This window comes from Enhydra lutris, unplaced genomic scaffold (assembly GCF_002288905.1).
Source record: "Enhydra lutris kenyoni isolate GAN:26980312 unplaced genomic scaffold, ASM228890v2 scaffoldscaffold40, whole genome shotgun sequence".
Classification (NCBI taxonomy): Eukaryota; Metazoa; Chordata; class Mammalia; order Carnivora; family Mustelidae; genus Enhydra; species Enhydra lutris.
Window position 1 is genome coordinate 12,512,692 of NW_019154124.1, and position 20,401 is coordinate 12,533,092.

The following is a 20,401-nucleotide window of genomic DNA, read 5'->3' on the forward strand; positions in this document are numbered from 1 at the left end:
ACGGTAGACTGCTCACCTAGAAATGGCAAGGCCTCTAGACCTTAAAAAAAAAGACCTTAAAAAAAAGAAATTGGATTTGATATTTTTCCCCCCAAATACTGAGTTTTTATATAAAACAACTAGTTGGGGCGCCTGGGTGGCTTAGTGGGTTAAAGCCTCTGCCTTTGGCTCAGATCATGATCCCAGGGTTCTGGGATCAAGCCCCATATCAGGCTCTCTGCTCAGCAGGGAGCCTGCTTCCTCCTCTCTCTCTGCCTGCTTCTCTGCCTACTTGTGATCTCTGTCTGTCAAATAAATAAATAAAATCTTTTAAAAAAATTAAAAAAAATAAAACAACTAGTTGTCAGTGACTCCCTTAGGTCATTACATTTTTATGTAACATATCACAATCAACCATCAAGTAATTTTCCTTCCTGTAAACTTAGTTGTACTCATTAACTGAATAAGCATTTTTATGCACAATACTAACTTCCAGGTATACTAATGTATAAAAGAGTTGCTGCTTCAGTTTCCCTCCTTTAAATGACAAATATTTTCTGTTTTTAAATATTTTTTTTTCCAAACAGGCCTTTAGTAAGTTTTAAACACTGTTTCACAGAGATACAAAAACAAACGAACCATCAAACAGAAACGTAAAGATACTTGGGCCTACCGATTTTACCTGGAGAATTCATAGTAAGCTATAATTATTTAAGGAAAAATATAATTCCATTAAAAATAAAGATAATGCAATCTGAAATCTTTCAGAATGTAAACCATACTTAAAAAATGTCAACATGAAAATGATTTTCTGTTGGGCTTCTGGGTGGCTAAGTAAGTTAAGTGTCTGCCTTTGGCTCAGGTCATGATCCCGGGGTCCTGGCATTGAGGCCTGCTTTGGGCTCCCTGGGCTCCTTCCTCAATAGGAGCCTGCTTGCGCTCTGTCTCTGTCTCTCTCTCTCTCTCTGATAAATAAATAAATAAATAAATAAATAAATCTAAAAAAAGAGAAGAAAAGAAAATGATTCTCTATTATTTGATTGTGACACAGCTGAGTGAAAATACTTGCTTATGTAACTGAACAGAGTAAGACATAATTATGTAACATAATTATGTAAGATATTAATTACATACGTATTATGTAAACTCAATAATTATAAATAACTGTACAGAAATCCTTAGAACAGACAGAACACTTTTATTGTCACCAAGAAAGCCAATGTATTCTGCTATCTTCAAAGCACCTAATTTTAAATATTTAACATGAGTGGACTCAAAATGGTGTGTTTCAATAGTCGGGTTTCTTCACTTGGCTACATTGTTTTTACCTGTACAAGACTTGTTTTAGAAAAGCTCTTGGTTCTTACCAGGGCCTTCCCGTGAAACTACAATAATAAATTCTAGCAGTGAAAGTAAAGATGAACAATCCAAGGCATCCTGTGTGCATGTTCTGAGTATATATAGCAAAGAGAGTATAGATATATATATGGAATGTTACAATGAGAATACTGTGTCCATTTCATTGAACGTTTTCCTTCCCAAGATACAATTTTAAACCCAATGTACTTTGTGACTACCAAAATGAAAGGACCACCACACATGTCTACGGTTCCTATACCAGATCCTCCCCATTCCTTTAAGGGCCTACAAGCCAGGCATTGAAGTTGCACATCTGCCTTGACAAGGAAAGACTTCAGCCATGGCCTTGAAGCTCCTCATCATGTGTTTCTGCAGCTGCCTCATGCTAGACAGAGCATGAGAGACTGCTTCGTGGCCTTTAGAACAAGTTGGCTTTGTAGAGGCAGAGGAGGAAGAGGCCATGAAGCACTGATGCTTCCAGAGTCTGTTCTAAATACATGGACGACTTCACAAGCATTATTTACCCATAAGTTCAGGAGAAGAACAGAGATTCCTATTTCAGAATTTGACGGTATTCATACTCCAAGAAATGCTGCTTTTGCTATACTCCCTCCAATCCATGCTAGGGAAAAGTAAAAATATATATATATATATTAATTAATCACTAAGTAAAAAATTTGTAATGCACGGTATACTAGCTTCCTCATTATCACCCGCCCTCTTCTAAGGAGAGAGAATATTTTTCTTGACTAAGCTATTCCCTTACCTTATCATGAAGAATGGAGTGGATTGGGGGTGGGGGGAAGGACAGCAGAAGCCTATAGCAGCAAAATCATCATCAACAGAAGAGCGGAAAAAGTAAAGTAAGGGATGAGAGAAAGAGAACATAAAAGCAAAAATACCACTAGAGATCAAAATTCAGATGGTAGTGAGATACGACATGTACCTGTTGGGCAGTGGAAAGAGATTTTCTAGCTTTTAACAGCTATTGGGATTCGAGGCAAGAGCAAATTGGAAGATATGAAGGTAAATTTTTAGGGGAACCAGAGGTAAATAAGGATGTGTTTATACAGGCATAGTAAATAAGGACCATGAAGAATGGTTTGGAGACCGCGGGTGAGGAAAGTAATTAGCAGGGTGAATTCCATTAGGAGCTTAGAAATCCCAAAGCTACTGTTTGCCTTAGAGTCACATAAATGTGTGAGGGGTTGTAAAAAGTGGACAGAAAGAATCTACAGAAGGAACAGAAATTTGAGCTAGTCCACATGATCGCCTTGGTTTTCCTCACGAAAGGAGAAAAATATGATTTTCTGAGTTGGAGATGAACTTGTAGACTGTACGTAAGGATTAGAGTCTCACTATGAGAGGTGTTTATGGGGAAAGGCCACAGACCAGACAAGATACATAGAGGAAATTGTCTGAGGAACATCATAAGGATTCAGCTGAAGTTTGAGAACGTGAATTAATAACTGTGGGTTTTACCAAATATGTTCAGTAGCCCAGAAATAAGAGACAGCCGATCAGTGAACACTTTAGAATCACAGGTAAAGAAAAGAAAAGATAAAAGGAAATCTACAATGATAGTAATACCAGTGGTTGAAAGGAGACTTTCAACTGGAGACTGGAGACTAGGAAAAAGTAAGAGGACATATAACTAGGAAGAAGCTCAAAGACTGGAAAAACTCTGTAAAAATCAACTTTGATTTCAGTCAGAGTTCAAGTATAAGCTTATCTTATTAGTTATTTCATCTTAGGCAAATCACTTAACTTCATGTGTATCAGTTTCTTTTATCCATACAATGGTGATAATAGCACTTACCAGATAGAATTACTGTAAGGATAAAATTAAAAGATTCATGTAAAACAGCAAAATAGCAGAAAATTATAGTCATTAATCAAAAGAGAGGATAAAGTGCACCCGATGTCAGGGAATGCCTGTGGTAATGTTTCTTCCTGTCCTTCCTCTCTCCTCCCTGAGATCCTCTGGGTCCAGACTAGAACAACGCCCTCTGCTCACAGAAGCTTCCACCTGGCCTTCTGTTACTCCACAGTCTTAACATTTGACCACTGTTTCCACAGGGGTCTCCTTCCCTGCTTTTCAGCCCAACGAAACCCCTCCCTGCAGTTCTTTCTCATAAATTTCTCTCCTATCTTGGCCTTCAGACTCCTCAACTCAAATATATTGTTCTCACTAGACCAAGAGTAAACTTTCTAGACTTTTACTTGCCTAATGTTCTCCAAAGCAAATTGACTTTTTTTTTTTTTTTTTTTTTTTTTAAGCATGGCCTGGCCCTGGCACTTTCCATTACCCTGATTTCATTCCCTACCAGGCTTCCAGAATCTCCTCTAGTAGTGGATATAATAAATTATGTAGCATTCCTGGAAGACACCACGTTTTTTCAGGTCTGTGTCATTTCCGGAGACCTCATCATCTTGTCTCTTAGGTTAAGTGTTTCAAAACTCATACCAAACCCTAACATCACCCTCCTCTCCTTGCACTAAGAAACCCCTGCCACAGCTCTGGAATAGACCGATTACAGCACTTATCATACTGAAGTATAATCATTAATTTTCTTCCCTTTAGACCCGACCAAACTAGAAGAGTCTTAGGCACTTTATCTTACTGATTTCTGTATGGGTAGAACCAAGCATGAACAGTAATAACAATAGTTATTACCCTGAACATCCACCCCTTACAGAACTTTCTTCAGTGCCATTTTATGGACGAGAAAACCAAGGCACAGAATGGTTAAGTAACTTGCTCAATGTTACAAACTTTCCAGGTTCAGAGGGAGGACGTGAGGCAGGTTGCTTCATCTGCCCAGTGCTCCTTAGCACTGCACTTGCCTTTCAGTCGCCACACTTGCTGCATAGCAGATGCTCAATAAACACATGAAAAATAAATGGATATAGAAGCTACAGTTGAAGAAGGCTAACAGTCAAATCGACCCTGGCATTCATTTGTCGTGGTGCTGCTAAGATGTAACCTCCTTTTGGGCAATTTTCTGATCTCTCCCTGTAGAATAAGACCCAACCTATTTTGACCCAGAGAGCATGCATCCATTTAAATATTTACTGAGAGTCATTCACATCTCTGCTTTCAAGTTCTGCCTAGGAGAATACAGCTAGCAAATTCCACTCATTAGGAGCCTGGGGAATCTCAGGAATGGGCTGGAGAGCTGACCCATCTCAGTTACTCAGCTCCTTCACCCACAAAAGGACCTGGAAGAGAAGGATTTGGTGATGGAATCAACATGACCTTTCTCCCTCATGCTTTTTTTTTTTTTTCTTAGCACCTCTCACGTCTACCACCATGACTGCTCTACCAGTGGGGAATGGAACTAAATCTGGATGTGGGCTCAGTGAAGGATGGCTGGGGAGGACCAATGAGAAGGAGCCCAAGACCAGCTCTGCAACAGGAAGGGAGTAAGGGTCTCTCAAGGAACAAGATCCACCCCTCTCATCAGGACTGGAATGCTAACCTCTATTTCATTTAAGGAAAATATGCACATCTAGCATTTCCAATTCAAATACTGCTTTGGGGATAGACAGATGTTACTGCTGAGTCTACCTGACGACAGAGCCACTCAGAGACAATTTTTAGCCAAACTTAGCCTTGCTGATTACAGCAAATTGGCAAGTTCAGATTCTTTGTAACTGGCCCGTTACTAACACCTGCCCTAGAGAATAAGGTGGAGAGCAGCCAGCTCTGACTGGCTGGCTCCCAACAGCACCCTGGGGCTCCTTGAGTATGGGGCATTCAAGTGCAGGGTAAGATGTCAGCCACATGGCTAACTCCCTCCTCTGCAGTCGGCCTGTAAATACAGTGTTTTCATTGCAGTTAATAGAGACTTTGGTCCCCGTTCTGGGAAGCACCTGGACCTTTTAAGATTTGTTTAAGATCCTGTGTATAGATGCACGGAACGCCAGTGGAAATTTTATAGGGATGTATGTAGCAGTTCTTGCCAAGGAACATTTTCTTTTCAAATCACAGTCCCTCCTGTAGTGTCTTAGAGACCAGTCTCTGCCAGGATGCAGAGTCTGGACTTTCTAAGGATAGAAAAAAGCACTTCTACCAAGATCAACAGGCAACATTTTAGGTATCGCTGGAAAGGTCTGAGAGCAAATTTAGGTGCCATTTCATTCCAGTCCTACACAATTTGTTAACTTTTGAATGCTTCATCTAGATCCCCTCATTTCCCCCATTTTGTTTTGTTTCTTTTTCTGTGTTACCTCTAAGTTGGTAACATCTTATATTCATGGTTGTTTTCAGATCACTGCCCTCAGGTACTGCAGCTGTTCTGCCAACACCACAGAAAGCCAGAAGTGCCCGGCAATTTCTTTCTTCGGCCAGCCATTGACCAGTATGTAACAGACTCAACGATATAAAAACCCGAATCCCTCGCCTCAGTCAGGGCACCTCTAGGGGTTACTTTACAACCTAAAGTTTCCCTGTGAGAACAGGCTGAAGCGATCCTTGTCCTTCTCCTAATTTTGTGCCCAGCCCACCCCTCACCCCCGTGACCCTTACCAGTCTCCCCTGGGAGCACTTCTTAAGTAAATCATTTGCACACCAGTACGCATCTTTAGATCTTCCGTGGAATTTAAGAAACAAGGCAGAGGATCATGGGGAAGACAGGAAAATATGAAACAAGATGAAACCAGAGGGGGAGACAAACCATAATAGACTCTTAATCTTAGGAAACAGGCTAAGGGTTGCTGGAGGGGAGTTGGTGGGCACCTGGGGTGGCTGGGTAATGGACACTGGGGAGGGTTATGTGTTGTGGTAAGCATTGAGTGTTGTGTAAGACTGATGAATCACAGACCTGGACCCCTGAAACAAGTAATACATTATATGATAATTTGAAAAAAAAGGATCTTCTGGGGAATGCAGTATAAGACAGCACTTGAGATAACATCTATGACATTAACAGGAGATATACTGGGGATAAACAGGATATGTTAAGCATTACTCTTCTTACTATGACCTCCTTCTACTGGGCTTTCCATTACTAATTCAAATTTAATCCCTCATTCTTTGGTTCACTGACTCATCCAGGACTTCTTTCCCATCACACTTGCTCAACTTGCCTGAGACATTTAGCTTCGCCTCATTTCCCACTTTTTCCTATCACTCCTGGTACCCTTAATGAATCACAAAGAACAAGTTTCAGGATTGAAGGAAATACGAGGAAGGCAGGGAAGCCTACGACTGTAGTGTCTGGGCAACTACTGACCGTGACTTGAACAGCACACGGTGAGGGCCAACCGAGCAGAGAGAGGGGACGGATCCAAGGAAACAGACAAGGGGATGGCCAACAGCCAGGGCGAAAGATCTAGTGGGATGCGCCCGAGTCAATGCCCGTCAGCGAAACCCGTTCAAGGCCACTCACACCACACACTCACTCAGCCACTTACACCACACTCGCTCAGCAGAGGTTCTGCCTCTTCCTTACTAGCAGCGCTATTAAGGACTAAGAGGCCTAACGGCCATCCACCTAATCTCAATGTTAGGTGATTTAGGAAAAGTTTCTGCTAGTGATTTTCACAAAGAAGAGTGATCCTAAGGAAAAAAAAAAATAGCTTTGGGTTAAGCAAAGAATGAAAGAGATTATTCAGGAGAGAAGTTAGAGAATGGAGGTAGGAGAGAATCAGAGGGTGGTGTTGTTATTTTTATTTTTATTTATTTATTTATTAAAGATTTTATTTATTTATTTGACAGAGAGAAAGATCACAAGTAGCCAGAGAGGCAGGCAAAGAGAGTGGGGGAAGCAGGCTCCCTGCTGAGCAGAGAGCCCGATGTGGGGCTTGATTCCAGGACCCTGAGATCATGACCTGAGCTGAAGGCAGAGGCTTTAACCCACTGAGCCACCCAGCCAACCCAGGGTGGTGTTTTTGAAAATACCACAAAAACGGTATCAATAGACAAGTTTGCCACAAAGAGTTTCAACCTCACCAATCCATGGAAGTTCTGTTCAAGAAAATAATCAGACATTTCTGTCCTGTCAAAGTGACTGCTAACTTTTCCCTGTCATTATCTTCTTTCTTTCCCCCTGGAATTTTCCCTGGTAGCCTTTCTGCCATCCTGAACTCTGCCTGTCCTGGGTTTTCCTGATACTTTCTGGTATGTTCTTCTTGTACTCCGAACATCACTCTATCTCCTTGGTAGAGTTTTCTTCCTCAGCTTTTCCATAAACAAGGATATTATTAAGGCCTTTCCCAGTGCACGTATTTTTCTTTGGTTTTCCTGTTACATCTATGATTGCAGATGCATTTTATCAAATTATAAAGATATTGATGTGTTTTTCTTTTTTGAGACTACACCATTATGAGGGCAAACCATGCCTTGTCCTTGCAATTCCATTGCCTGAGACCTAGATGATAACTAGTAGCTGCATTCTGAATGAGTAACTAACATACAATAAAACAATTAAAAAATTCATACACCTTTCTTGGGGAAAATGCTTTAAAATCTCATTTAAAAATTCCATACAAGAGGACCCACCTATTTGCCTGATAATCATGAGTGAATATGAAACTGTAATAACTAAAATACTGTAATAACTAAAATACTGTTACTTAAGACTTCATAAACTGTAACACGGCTTGAGCAAAGCTTACATTTTTTATTTATACTCAGCCAAATTAACCTTACAGAACTCACAAGGAGAGCACTCCCTTCCCCTTAACAGAGAAGTCATATCCATAGAGAAATTTACAAAATTCTGAATGCATCAGTGTTCTACAGATCTACCTGAAGTACACTACAGGACATCAGGTTCTCAAATCTTCCCCAGCAGAATAAAATAAAAGGACCAAAACTATCTCTAGGAAACCTGGACCTCATGTTCTGAAAGCAGAGCAGTTTCTGACTGCTCTTTGAGAGTACTTAGTCAAAAGAGAAAGAAATTCCAAGTTGTTTCATTACACACTGAGCTAGCACTTCTGGGAATGCGGACAACACAATCTGTGCAGGAGCCGAGCCGCATTCCTGGAAGCAGGTGGTGTGTTTTAGCAACTTATTCAGTCTCTGTACACAGCATGGAACTCCGGGTTCTTGGACTAATAAAATATTGTTACTTTTTTAAAGCTTATCTTCGAACAAATTTATACTGTAATAGGGATATGCTTTCTTTCTTCCTGGTATTTTTAATCATCAGATTGAATATTCCCTGGAGGATTTTTTTCTGCTTAGTTTTCTATACCCATATCACAAATCCCATGTCCAGCCTGCAGCAGTTGCCTAAATCCCTTCTCGGTGCTTCCAGACGTATCTGGCAGTCTCTCAGCATCACCACCCTAGAGAACTCTCTCGGAGCCTCTGCCCAGAAGCAGAGTGGACTGGCTGCACTGTCGGTGCACGCCCTCATTATAAAATGATCCATCACTCTTGGGGCACCTGGGTGGCTCAGTCGGTTAAGCATCTAACCTTGATTTCAGCTCAGGTCATGATCTCAGGGTCATGGGACCGAGTCCCACTCCACGCTCAGCAGAGAGTCAGCCTGAGTGTCTCTCTCTCTCCTTCTGTCCCTCCTCCTGCACTTGTGCTTAGAATAAATAATCTTTTTTTTTTTTTTTTTTAAGATGATCCATCACTCTTATCCTAGGGATTCCTTTTACTCCTTCCTCACCTGTATCCCCTCTTTCTGGATCTTGTTGGTCTGCTCTCCTGTTTTGGTGGAACCATCCTCTGACAGTGTCCTAAGAAATGGTGCATCAAGGTTAATGGAGAACTTGCATGTCTGAAACGGATTCATGCAGCCCTCTAGGTTAGTTGATACTTTGGCTAGATACAGAATCTTATACTGGAAATCATTTCTCTTTGAAATTAGAAGCATTTCTCTGGTGCCTCCTGGCTTTTAGGGCTGAATCTATTGAAGAACAAAGCAATTCTAGTCCCTGTAAACTGTGTAACTTCTTTATTTCCTTGAGAACCTTGTAGAGCCTCCTACAGCTCCCCATGTTCTAAAACGTTATGAGCTGCTCCGGTATGAATTTGTTCTCATCCATTATAATGGGCTCTCTCAATCTGGAAATAAATTTAAGTACTAAGAAATTTTCCTCAATGACTTTATTGATGACTTCTCTCACACAGTCCCTCTTCTCTCTTCATTCAATGCTTATTTTTTGAAATTCCGGGTTGGTCCCAAATTTTCTTATTTTCTCTCCCTTTTTCCATCCTTTCTTGTCTTTTTTTTTTTTTTCTCTGCCTCTGGGATATTAGCTCAAATTTAATCTCCCAAACTTGTCCTGTGATTTTTTTATTCCTCCTAAATTCACAGAGCTGTTTTTTTACCTTTCTAAAAAAACAGTGCTTGATCAAGGGTGCCTGACTAGCTCAGTCAGTAGATCACATGATTCTTGATATCAGGGTTAGGAGTTTGAGTCCCACATTGGATACTGAGTTCATTTTAAAACATACATATTAAAAAGTGGGGGGGGGACACCTGGCTGGCTCAGCTGATAGAGCATGTGACTCTTGACTTTGAAGTCATGAGTTCAAGTCCCATGATGGGTGTAGAGCTTCCTTAAAACAAAAGCAACATCTGATCTTGTCTGACAGATGCAGTATCTTCTCTAATCTGTATGAAGATCTTTTTTTTTCCTTCAACCACAGTTTCTGTTGTCTCCAAGGTTTTTTTTTTTTTCTTTTTAAGATTTTATTTATTTGAGAGAGAGAGAGAGAGAGAGAGAGAGAGCACACTGGAAACCAGGAAGAAGAAAAAAAGAATTCTTCTGCAGATCCTTCAGAAGCAGCGTGGCTCTGCAAACACGGGGATTTTGGACTTCTCGCCTCAAGGACTGTGAGAGAATAAATCACTGTTGTTTCAAGCCCCTTGGTTTGTGGTCCTTTGTTAAGGCAGCTCAGGAAAATTAATGCTCTACTTCCAGGGTTTGGGCTTGGCTCTTTCCCTGGCGTAGGGTGGGCAAAGAGAGACAATGGAAGACTAGGCAGTCAGCACTTACATAACCCTTTCCTCATTAAGCCTTGATCCTATGGGATATATGAGGTTTAGGTTCTTGCTTCTGCCTGTATATGTCCAATTACCTCTGTTATCCAAGAGGCCATGTTATATAGTGCAAGAGCCTCAGAAATGTATGTCCAGATATATCTGCACTTCAACACTGAAAATCTACAAGTGGCAGAGATGTAATAGTAACATTCGGGATTAAATATTCCACCTCTGAAATTTAGGAAGTTCAATTTTAGTTGGTAGACCAATGATTTCAATGATTTCCTGAACTAAGATAACATTTTCAATATACATTTTTCTCAGAATCAGGTATATTATAGTATTTTCAAAGCCCTTTTAATCAGTTCCTTTTTTTTTTTTTTAACCTTTGGTCATTAGTGATGTGCAGGCAAACTATATCATTCGTGTCAACTACTATAAAAACATTTGCATAGTGATTACAGCTAGAACCTAATGTTTCTGCTAAAGAAATTGAGGAAATAAAGAAGTGAATGGTTAAAAATAGAAAGTTTACAGGGACAACTCATAACCCCTGCTTATGCATATTATGAAAATGGTTCTCTAATTTATATTTCATTACTCATATAATTATAAGCTTATAGCTTTTGGCATAATTTTTGCATAATGCTCTCTTTGATAAGACATAACTGTCATCTAGGTTAGCATAATAAAGGTTTGCAGTATAAAGTCCCAACAGGGGCGCCTGGGTGGCTCAGAGGGTTAAGCCTCTGCCTTGGGCTCAGGTCATGGTCTCAGGGTCCTGGGATCAAGCCCTGCATTCGGCTCTCTGCTTGGCAGAGAGCCTGCTTCCCCCTCTCTCTCTGCTTGCCTCTCTGCCTACTTGTGATCTCTCTCTCTGTGTCAAATAAATAAATAAAATGTTTAAAAAAATATAAAGTACCAACAGTCTTTTATACTGTTAATTGTAAAAACTAATCTTTAACAAAGGACCCATTAAACATTTTTAGGTTAGGGGAACTCAAAAATTACACTCCATCTTGAGGAAAAAATAAAAAGCTAAACATCAAAAATCACGAATACAACATCCAACATTGCCTTCTCTTTCTTTTGAAATTACAAGAGCAATACAGTTATCATCAAGAACCGAGCAGCACCTTTGTTGGAGTTCCAACACGATTTGTTTCAAACTAGCTGGAATTTCACGGACTGCCATGAAAATGGCTGGAGTAATAAAGCACTAAATCAAAACTGTAAGACGCTATTATCAAGAGCACAGTTTGGCATAAATAAAAAATATTGTTAAACTTCCTTCACAATCACTTCAACTTACTATTCATTTTTATATTAAATAATTATCCCTACAGGTAAAACAGAAAACAAAAAACAGGAGTGACTGAATGAGTAGAAGCCAAGATCTCACTAAAGAAGCTACTCCTATCATTTTAACACTTTCACTTACTGACTCCATTTGCAAAGTATGAGCCATAAAATAAAATATCCATTTAACCTGGCTACTACATTCTCAATTTCTTAAAAACAAAAAAACAAAAAAACACACAACTTTAGAACAAATACATTTTCAGAAAGTAACACAAGAATAAAAGGACATAACAAAATTGAAGAGAAAATGTAGTGATTTGTTAGTCTTATCTTCAGAGACTCTTTCAGATATTTTTTATGAGCTATACTGTAAAGGGCTTAAATATGTGGAAAAACATGCTCAAGTGGACAAGTAAATACTTTTTAGATAATGAGAGTGCTATATCTTTTGAAAAATCTTCCAGACAAGGTCTGAGATTAGAAGAGCATTCAAGTTGCCTATTCTACCCCCATTAAGGATTATCTTTCAGGTGGAGTATTTTAAATCATGCAAGTAGTGATCACTGGAATGTAACATAAGTGTTTTCAATAGTAACTAAAGAATTTTACGACTCCCAGTGGAAGAACCTCTTCAAATAACTAGAAAATTATATTCTCGATCAAAGAAGAGAAAAGCCATTTCTTTTCTTCCAGGGAGCAATGTAACTTGGCACATTCTTCAGGGACAGCACCATGACCTCCAACTGTACTCCAATAGCCCCATCAGTGTATTTGCTTTTGTTTGCCCGCGACGTCACTTCCTTGCTAAGGGTTACTGATAAACAAAGGGATGAGCCAAGCTATAGAACAGTTAATAGCTATCTCTATATACTCTAAATCACTGGGGGAAAATTGAGCTACTTCTGTCTAAAGCTAGCAAAATGTGTCTTGCAAAAATTGTATCAGTAGTGGGTAAAGAGATTGAATTTCTCATGAAGAAACTAGACCTTGCCTTCAAAAAAATTCACCAACATTTTGTAAATGCAGGTAGTCCATACATATTTTTATGTTTATATATTTTTAAATCCTGGAACAGCTGTAGTTAGGTAGATGGCTGTTCAAGGTGATGAGAACATTCACTACTGACTCTAGCTAGTAGAGGTGGGATTTAGTATTACCTGAAAGGGGGTTGGTAAAAGGCTGCGCAGCATGAGGGAGACCCTACAAACGTGTGGGGAATCCATGGAAGAGAATCCTAGGCAGAGACACTTGTGCAGAAATCCAGTATTCTCTCAGACACGGACTTTCAACTCTCATCATACCAAGCATGTTTTAAAAGGGATTCATGTGACTGATAGGTATGCTGACACATGTCTCAGAGTCAAAGGAATTTGAGCCTCGGTAGTTGAAATCAGGGACTCCTCACTAGTTAGTGATCTTTATCTCTTGCCTCCCTCCACCACTGACTGTATCTGATTGTATTTTCTTCTCTCCATCTATAGTCAGGACTACTCAGTACAGTTGTCAGCAGGCCCAGGGAGGGCTGCCTTGTATCTGTACAGACCTTTTGCAACCCCGGGGAAAACCACGCTTCTGTCACTATTTCGGAGAATTAAGGGTCCTAACTCTGATGATCCTGGGATGCACCTCAGGCCCAATCTCTGAATCTAATTTTCTGTTCAGGGTATAGAACAGTGTGATTGATCACTATGCTGAGAAGAGGTGAGTGATTTTTGAGATCCTGACTGTCAGCCTCTCCAAATCGACATGGATTCAGGAGTACCCCCTAAAGAAAAGGAGTTACTCTTGGCTGACAAGGGAAATGGAACAACCACCATTATGCTCAGAGATGATCTAGATGCTCAAGGCTTTCTTTGGAGTGTTAGGAACCAGCCCTAGGACAAAGGTGACTTTCACATTTGGTTGGTGACTTGAAGGCGCTACGATGACCACTGCTCAAGGAAGGACTGGGTGGAAATTCTTGGGAACAGAAATGGCCACACCACCATAATGGAAGATATTAACAGTGTACAAAATATTTATGGTTCAAAATAAAAGTACATATTTATTTGTTGAGAGGCAAAAGGACAACAAACACTGGAAGTTTCTTTATGAACTTTTCTACTTCCAGCCCTGATGCTTTGATCTGTGCGGTCTTAGGCACATCCTTTAACTTTTGAGCTTCCATTTCACCTCCATAACATCGGCAATCTGCTTCATCTAACAATATTTTGATGAGGAATCAAATAATATGTTTTTTAAAAAAAACATTAACACTAGAGAATGCTAGTTTAAATACAATGCACTAATAATTCCATTAAAAAGGAAGATTATGGGTCACATATATGGGTTGTGACAAAATGGAACCATCCACTTGCCTATGTGAACTTAAAAAAACACATCTAGAAGTGACTGGACATGGAGATAACATCTTAATACACTTGGACTGTACTTACTGATGATCAGATCTGCCACCTTCTAAGCCTTCTGTGTCTTAGTTTCATTGTCTCAGTAATTCTGTTTATGTGATATTAAATATGGAAATCATGCAATTTCTTTAGGTTGGCACATTTTTTCATCTCACTGACACAGTGCCCTCATCTATGCACTAATCGTTCTAATTCTTTTCTAAGCTCTAAAATTGACACTGTAGCTTTTTTTTTTTTAAGTGGACCTAAGTTGGGTCTTGAATTCATGGCCCTGAAGTCAAGATCTGAGCTGAGATCAAGAATCAGATGCTTAACTGACTGAGCCACCCAGGTATCCTGATATTGTACCTTTCAATCAGAACTGCTTAAGTAAATTATGGAAGGATCATAAAGTAGAACACTATATAGCCATTAAAAATCAGGAATAATCAATGCACAGAAATCAGTTGCATTTCTCTACACCAACAACAAGACAGAAGAAAGAGAAATTAAGGAGTCAATCCCATTTACAATTGCACCCAAAACTATAAGATACCTAGGAATAAACCTAAACAAAGAGACTAAGAATCTATACACAGAAAACTATAAAGTACTCATGAAAGAAATTGAGGAAGACACAAAGAAATGGAAAAATGTTCCATGCTCCTGGATTGGAAGAATAAATATTGTGAAAATGTCTATGCTACCTAAAGCAATCTACACATTTAATGCAATTCCTCTCAAAGTACCATCCATTTTTTTCAAAGAAATGGAACAAATAATCCTAAATTTTATATGGAACCAGAAAAGACCTCGAATAGCCAAAGCAATATTGAAAAAGAAAGCCAAAGTTGGTGGCATCACAATTCCGGACTTGAAGCTCTATTACAAAGCTGTCATCATCAAGACAGCATGGTACTGGCACAAAAACAGACACATAGATCAATGGAACAGAATAGAGAGCCCAGAAATAGACCCTCAACTCTATGGTCAACTAATCTTCGACAAAGCAGGAAAGAATGTCCAATGGAAAAAAAGACAGCCTCTTCAACAAATGGTGTTGGGAAAATTGGACAGCCACATGCAGAAAAATGAAATTGGATCATTTCCTTACACCACACACGAAAATAGACTCAAAATGGATGAAGGATCTCAATGTGAGAAAGGAATCCATCAAAATCCTTGAGGAGAACACAGGCAGCAACCTCTTCGACCTCAGCCGCAGCAACATCTTCCTAGGAACATCGCCAAAGGCAAGGGAAGCAAGGGCAAAAATGAACTCTTGGGACTTCATCAAGATCAAAAGCTTTTGCACAGCAAAGGAAACAGTTAACAAAACCAAAAGACAACTGACAGAATGGGAGAAGATATTTGCAAACGACATATCAGATAAAGGGCTAGTGTCCAAAATCTATAAAGAACTTAGCAGACTCAACACCCAAAGAACAAATAATCCAATCAAGAAATGGGCAGAGACATGAACAGACATTTCTGCAAAGAAGACATCCAGATGGCCAACAAACACATGAAAAAGTGCTCCACATCACTCAGCATCAGGGAAATACAAATCAAAACCACAATGAGATATCACCTCACACCAGTCAGAATGGCTAAAATTAACAAGTCAGGAAATGACAGATGCTGGCGAGGATGCGGAGAAAGGGGAACCCTCCTACACTGTTGGTGGGAATGTAAGCTGGTGCAACCGCTCTGGAAAACAGCATGGAGGTTCCTCAAAATGTTGAAAATAGAACTACCCTATGACCCAGCAATTGCACTGCTGGGTATTTACCCTAAAGATACAAACGTAGTGATCTGAAGGGGCACGTGCGCCCGAATGTTTATAGCAGCAATGTCTACAATAGCCAAACTATGGAAAGAACCTAGATGTCCATCAACAGACGAATGGATAAAGAAGATGTGGTATATATACACAATGGAATACTATGCAGCCATCAAAAGAAATGAAATCTTGCCATTTGCGACGACGTGGATGGAACTAGAGGGTATCATGCTTAGCGAAATAAGTCAATCGGAGAAAGACAACTATCATATGATCTCCCTGATATGAGGGAGAGGAGATGCAACATGGGGGGTTAAGGGAGTAGGAGAAGAGTAAATGAAACAAGATGGGATTGGGAGGGAGACAAACCATAAGTGACTCTTAATCTCACAAAACAAACTGAGAGTTGATGGGGGGAAGGGGGTTGGGAGAGGGAGGGTGGGATTACAGACATTGGGGAGGGTATGTGCTATGGTGAGTGCTGTGAAGTGTGTAAACCTGGTGATTCACAGACCTGTACCCCTGGGGATAAAAATATATTATATGTTTATAAAAAATAAAATTTAAAAAAAATCAGGAATAAGTTTTATTTGTTGGGCATGGAACAATTTCCAAAATATTTATATATTTTTTTTCAAAATATTTATATTTTTAAATTAAGATTCTAGTAAGTATAGCATGAATCCATTGTGTTTGTGGCAATATATAAATCTTACATTAAATATATATTATATTATGTATATTACATATATTATCAATTGGATTCATGTGTATATATATACATTACACATATGTACAGACATACATAGGTCTCTACATATACATACTCATTTTTCCCTGAAACTACTAAGGATTTTCTTAAAGAAAGGGAATTCGGCATTTGCAATTGTATCAAAGTTTTATTTTAGTATACACAATCAATAAAACATAAGTTACAAGCAGTCTGCCCTAATAGCTGTCTAATATTATAACTCTTCTTATTAAGCTCTTAAGGTTATCATTTGGTTTAATAAAAATATTTATTTCTACTTTGTAAGAAAATCAAATAACTTAAAATAAATCAAACAACTTGACGAAACTCCTAAATCTTAGTTTGCTCTAAACATAAGTGTTCTATGTGTAAATGCTTCTGGATTGGAATATGCCTACTACAGATGTCTTCAAATATCTGTATTTGTTTTTCATGTTTGTATGACATTTATTACTTATTTGTAATTTACTTTCTAATTTTGAACAGATAGTAAGTATTAAAACGCATACTTTAAAGATACCAAAATATTTTACTCAACAATTATTTTACTTCTTTTGTTGTATAAATTACGGTGGAAAGATCTGTTTCTCTTCGATTAATTTGAACCATATTAAGACATAAGATTGACACCTATGAAAATAATTTCAGTATAAATATTTGCATTCCACTGCTGCATATGGCCATCCTCAGGAGGTGGGACATTTGGCTTTTGGCTCTCAAACCAACACATGATAAACGTGACTTTTTAAAAATTAGCATGTGTTGCTGACTGTTATTTCTTCTGGGTAAAAGCATGTACAAATTAAGGAAACACTGAGGAGATATTTCAATGCAAATGTTAAGACAACATTTAAAAAAACAAATCTGAGATTTTTTTCTTAGCATTTGAGGTTTCTTTATGTCATCACATCTTTATTTTTCTAATTATAGTCTTTGACTTTTTTTTTTAACTTAAAGACAGAAAATGGAGCTAGGAAACTGTTCTCACATTCTAGGAGATAGAATTTTATGAACACTGACATTCCTGGGAATGTAGGAAACCCATATTCGACTGCCTTTCCCCTCCAGAACGGAGTATTTTGAAAGTATCTCTCATTTTCAATGTCTCTCTCTGATACATTCAATGTCTCCATGTTTTCAGGCATGAGCTTCCAGAGGGCAGACACCAAGTCTGCTTGTTCTACTTTTAAAGAGAAGCACTTAGTAGAGTGAGTGGCATATAATAAGAATTCAATAAACAGTTCCTGAATGAATAAATATATGAATGGACTCCATAATAACATATGGCAAAATGTAACCTTTTCTTTATGAAGAGAAGAAAGAAGTTTGCTATAATGGAAACAATCAAATCAGGAATCTTGAAACCTGGGATCTACTTTCTTCTCTGTGCTTATTATCTATTATTCTCAATACTTCAGTTTAAGAGAAATTAAAATAAAAAAAGGACAGATGATTGCATATGATTTTGAAGTCCTTCCTGATTTATAGGTATTATCTAGGTGAGACTCTTACCCATTTCAAAAAACAAAAATAAAATAAATGTATGGTACGGTCTTGCTTTGTGTTAATTTGTTACTAAATACCATGTGATCTGTACAGTAAGGAACTCCAACAGGACTTCCTTTCTGTATCTTAAATGTAGATGAATTAATTTTCACATGGTTTTCTCATTCACCCTCTACAAACCTGTAGGATTTCTCCCTCCCCCAAACATAAATAACTAAAGCAAAAAGCCATTCTATAATAACTTCCCTCCGTATCTTTCCCTCCTTTTCTTCCTCCCCCTCCGCCTAACATTACCTGAATTTCCTTAGGGCATCACAGAATTCCAGAATTTACAATCTAAAAGATAACCTCCCCTTTCTCACCTCAATTTATGTTTGAGTCACTTATGGAAAGAAGACAAGCAAGGTCAGGATGCAGGAGAAGAGCAGGAAAAAATGCCACAAGGATCCTTCATCTGAGACAAGACAGGGTGAGGAGAGGTTTGAAGTCCCTCTTTCAGCTAAACCAGGATTATTTCATTCCAGGAGAAGCTACCTTCATCTGAAACTTCCTTCTCTTCTCTTATTCTGCTTAACTGAGATATAAATAATTAAGAAGGCAGAAAAGGAAAAGTAGTGAGTTAGTGGAACTGTCGTCAGTCCGATGGCCTAGGCACCGCGGGTGGGTAAGATCCTTGGCTGCCTGCCTTCCCAGCTGTGCTGTAGGCCAGGGTCCTAAAGAGGAGCTCACTTCCCTTGTTGTATCCATGATGGCATTTCTGGAAGGACTTCCTGCCTCTGGAGTTCTCCTCTTTACCCCAAGTTCTATCAATAATTCAAATATTATTCTACGTAACAAATTCCAAAGAAAGTCAGTGGAGCTCCCCGCCCCCTGCCTTTTTTTTTTTTTTTTTAAGATTTTATTTATTTGACAGAGATCACAAGTAGGCAGAGAGGCAGGCAGAGAGAGTGGAAGGGAAGCAGGCTCCCCGCTGAGCAGAGAGCCTGATATGGGGCTTGATCCCAGGACCCTGGGATCATAACCTGAGCTGAAGGCAAAGGCTTTAACCCACTGAGCCACCCAGGCGCCCCAGTGTAGCTCCCCTTTTAAGTCTACACATATTTTAGGTAATTTCATGCAGCTTTCAAACTTTTTACACCATGCTCACGGGTAACAAATAGATTTCACTTCACAGCCAATACACACATAGACATAAAATATGCATCCGAAAACAATGTTTGGAACACTGAAAAATTTTTAAAAAATAAACAAAATTAAATTAAATTAAATAAAAACAAGGTTTCACAAAACAGTTTGTACTCTTACTATGTGCAATACATACACACTGGTATTTTCTGATTTTTTTTTAATCCCAGCTCTAAAAAATAAATAAAACACTAGCTGGGCCAATTAAATCACAATCTCTTTGGAGTGAGAAGCAGGTACTAAGTTTTTAAAGGCATTCCCCCAGGTGATTCCCATGCATAGGTAACTTTGGGACCCACCCTTCCAAAGGGGTTTCAGGTGAATCTCTTGGATTTTTGAGTAATATAATCTTATCATTTGTAAATAAGTTTACATCTTTCCATTTATAATCATACTTAATTTTGTTTCTTGTTATATCGTACTTTCAGAACTTTTTTTTAAGATTTGAGAGCTCCCACGAGCTCATGCATTGGGGGGAGGGGCTGAGGGAGAGAATCTTCAATGAGGCTCCCCTAGAGCGAGAGTCCCACCTGGGGATCCACCTCACAACCCTGAGATCATGACCTGAGCCAAAAACAACAGTCCAATGCTTAACCCACTGAGCCACCCAGGCATCCCCCAGAATTTTTAAAAGAATATGAGAGTAATAGAAACAAGCATCTATTATAAAAATAAAACAAAAACTGGCCTTTTCCAGTTGCAGAGCCACAAGGTAAGGAACTCTTGTCTATGCCTGCGGCCACGCAGTCCAAGGGATGTCTGCAGTCTATGCATGTCTTCAGATGCAAGAAAACTGCCACACCGTGCCACACTGCAAACGTGGCAAATGCTTCATCAAAGGGAACGTGAGGCCCCTAATCCAGCCACACTTGCTTCAGTAGAAGCTACTGGACCTGTTCTGCTCCTGCGCAATGAGCTATTCACCAGTGAGGACCTCTGAGGCTGACTGAGGGGCATGGTCACGTGGCCCAGATTTCTACAATCACCAATTCACCTCGAATTGGAGAGTAGCCCATTACCAGGAACACATGGGTGAGGCTTCCAAGAGAGCTGTCAAAGACATCCTCATCCAATATGATCAGATCCTGTCGGTGGCTGATCCCCATTGCTGCTAATCCTGGAAAGTTCCAAGGGCTTGGTGCCAGTGCTTGCTACCAGAAATCCTACAAATAAACCCGTCATGAGGATCAGGGTT

At 39.3% G+C, this 20,401-nt stretch overlaps 1 protein-coding gene and 1 pseudogene across 1 annotated transcript in view; one reads left to right on the plus strand and one right to left on the minus strand.

The window, feature by feature from the left end:
- LOC111155296 (semaphorin 3E) overlaps nt 1–20,401 on the minus strand; it is a 249,544-nt gene that overhangs the window by 137,244 nt on the left and 91,899 nt on the right. The window lies entirely within an intron of this gene.
- On the plus strand, nt 19,936–20,379 carry LOC111155298 (annotated as a pseudogene).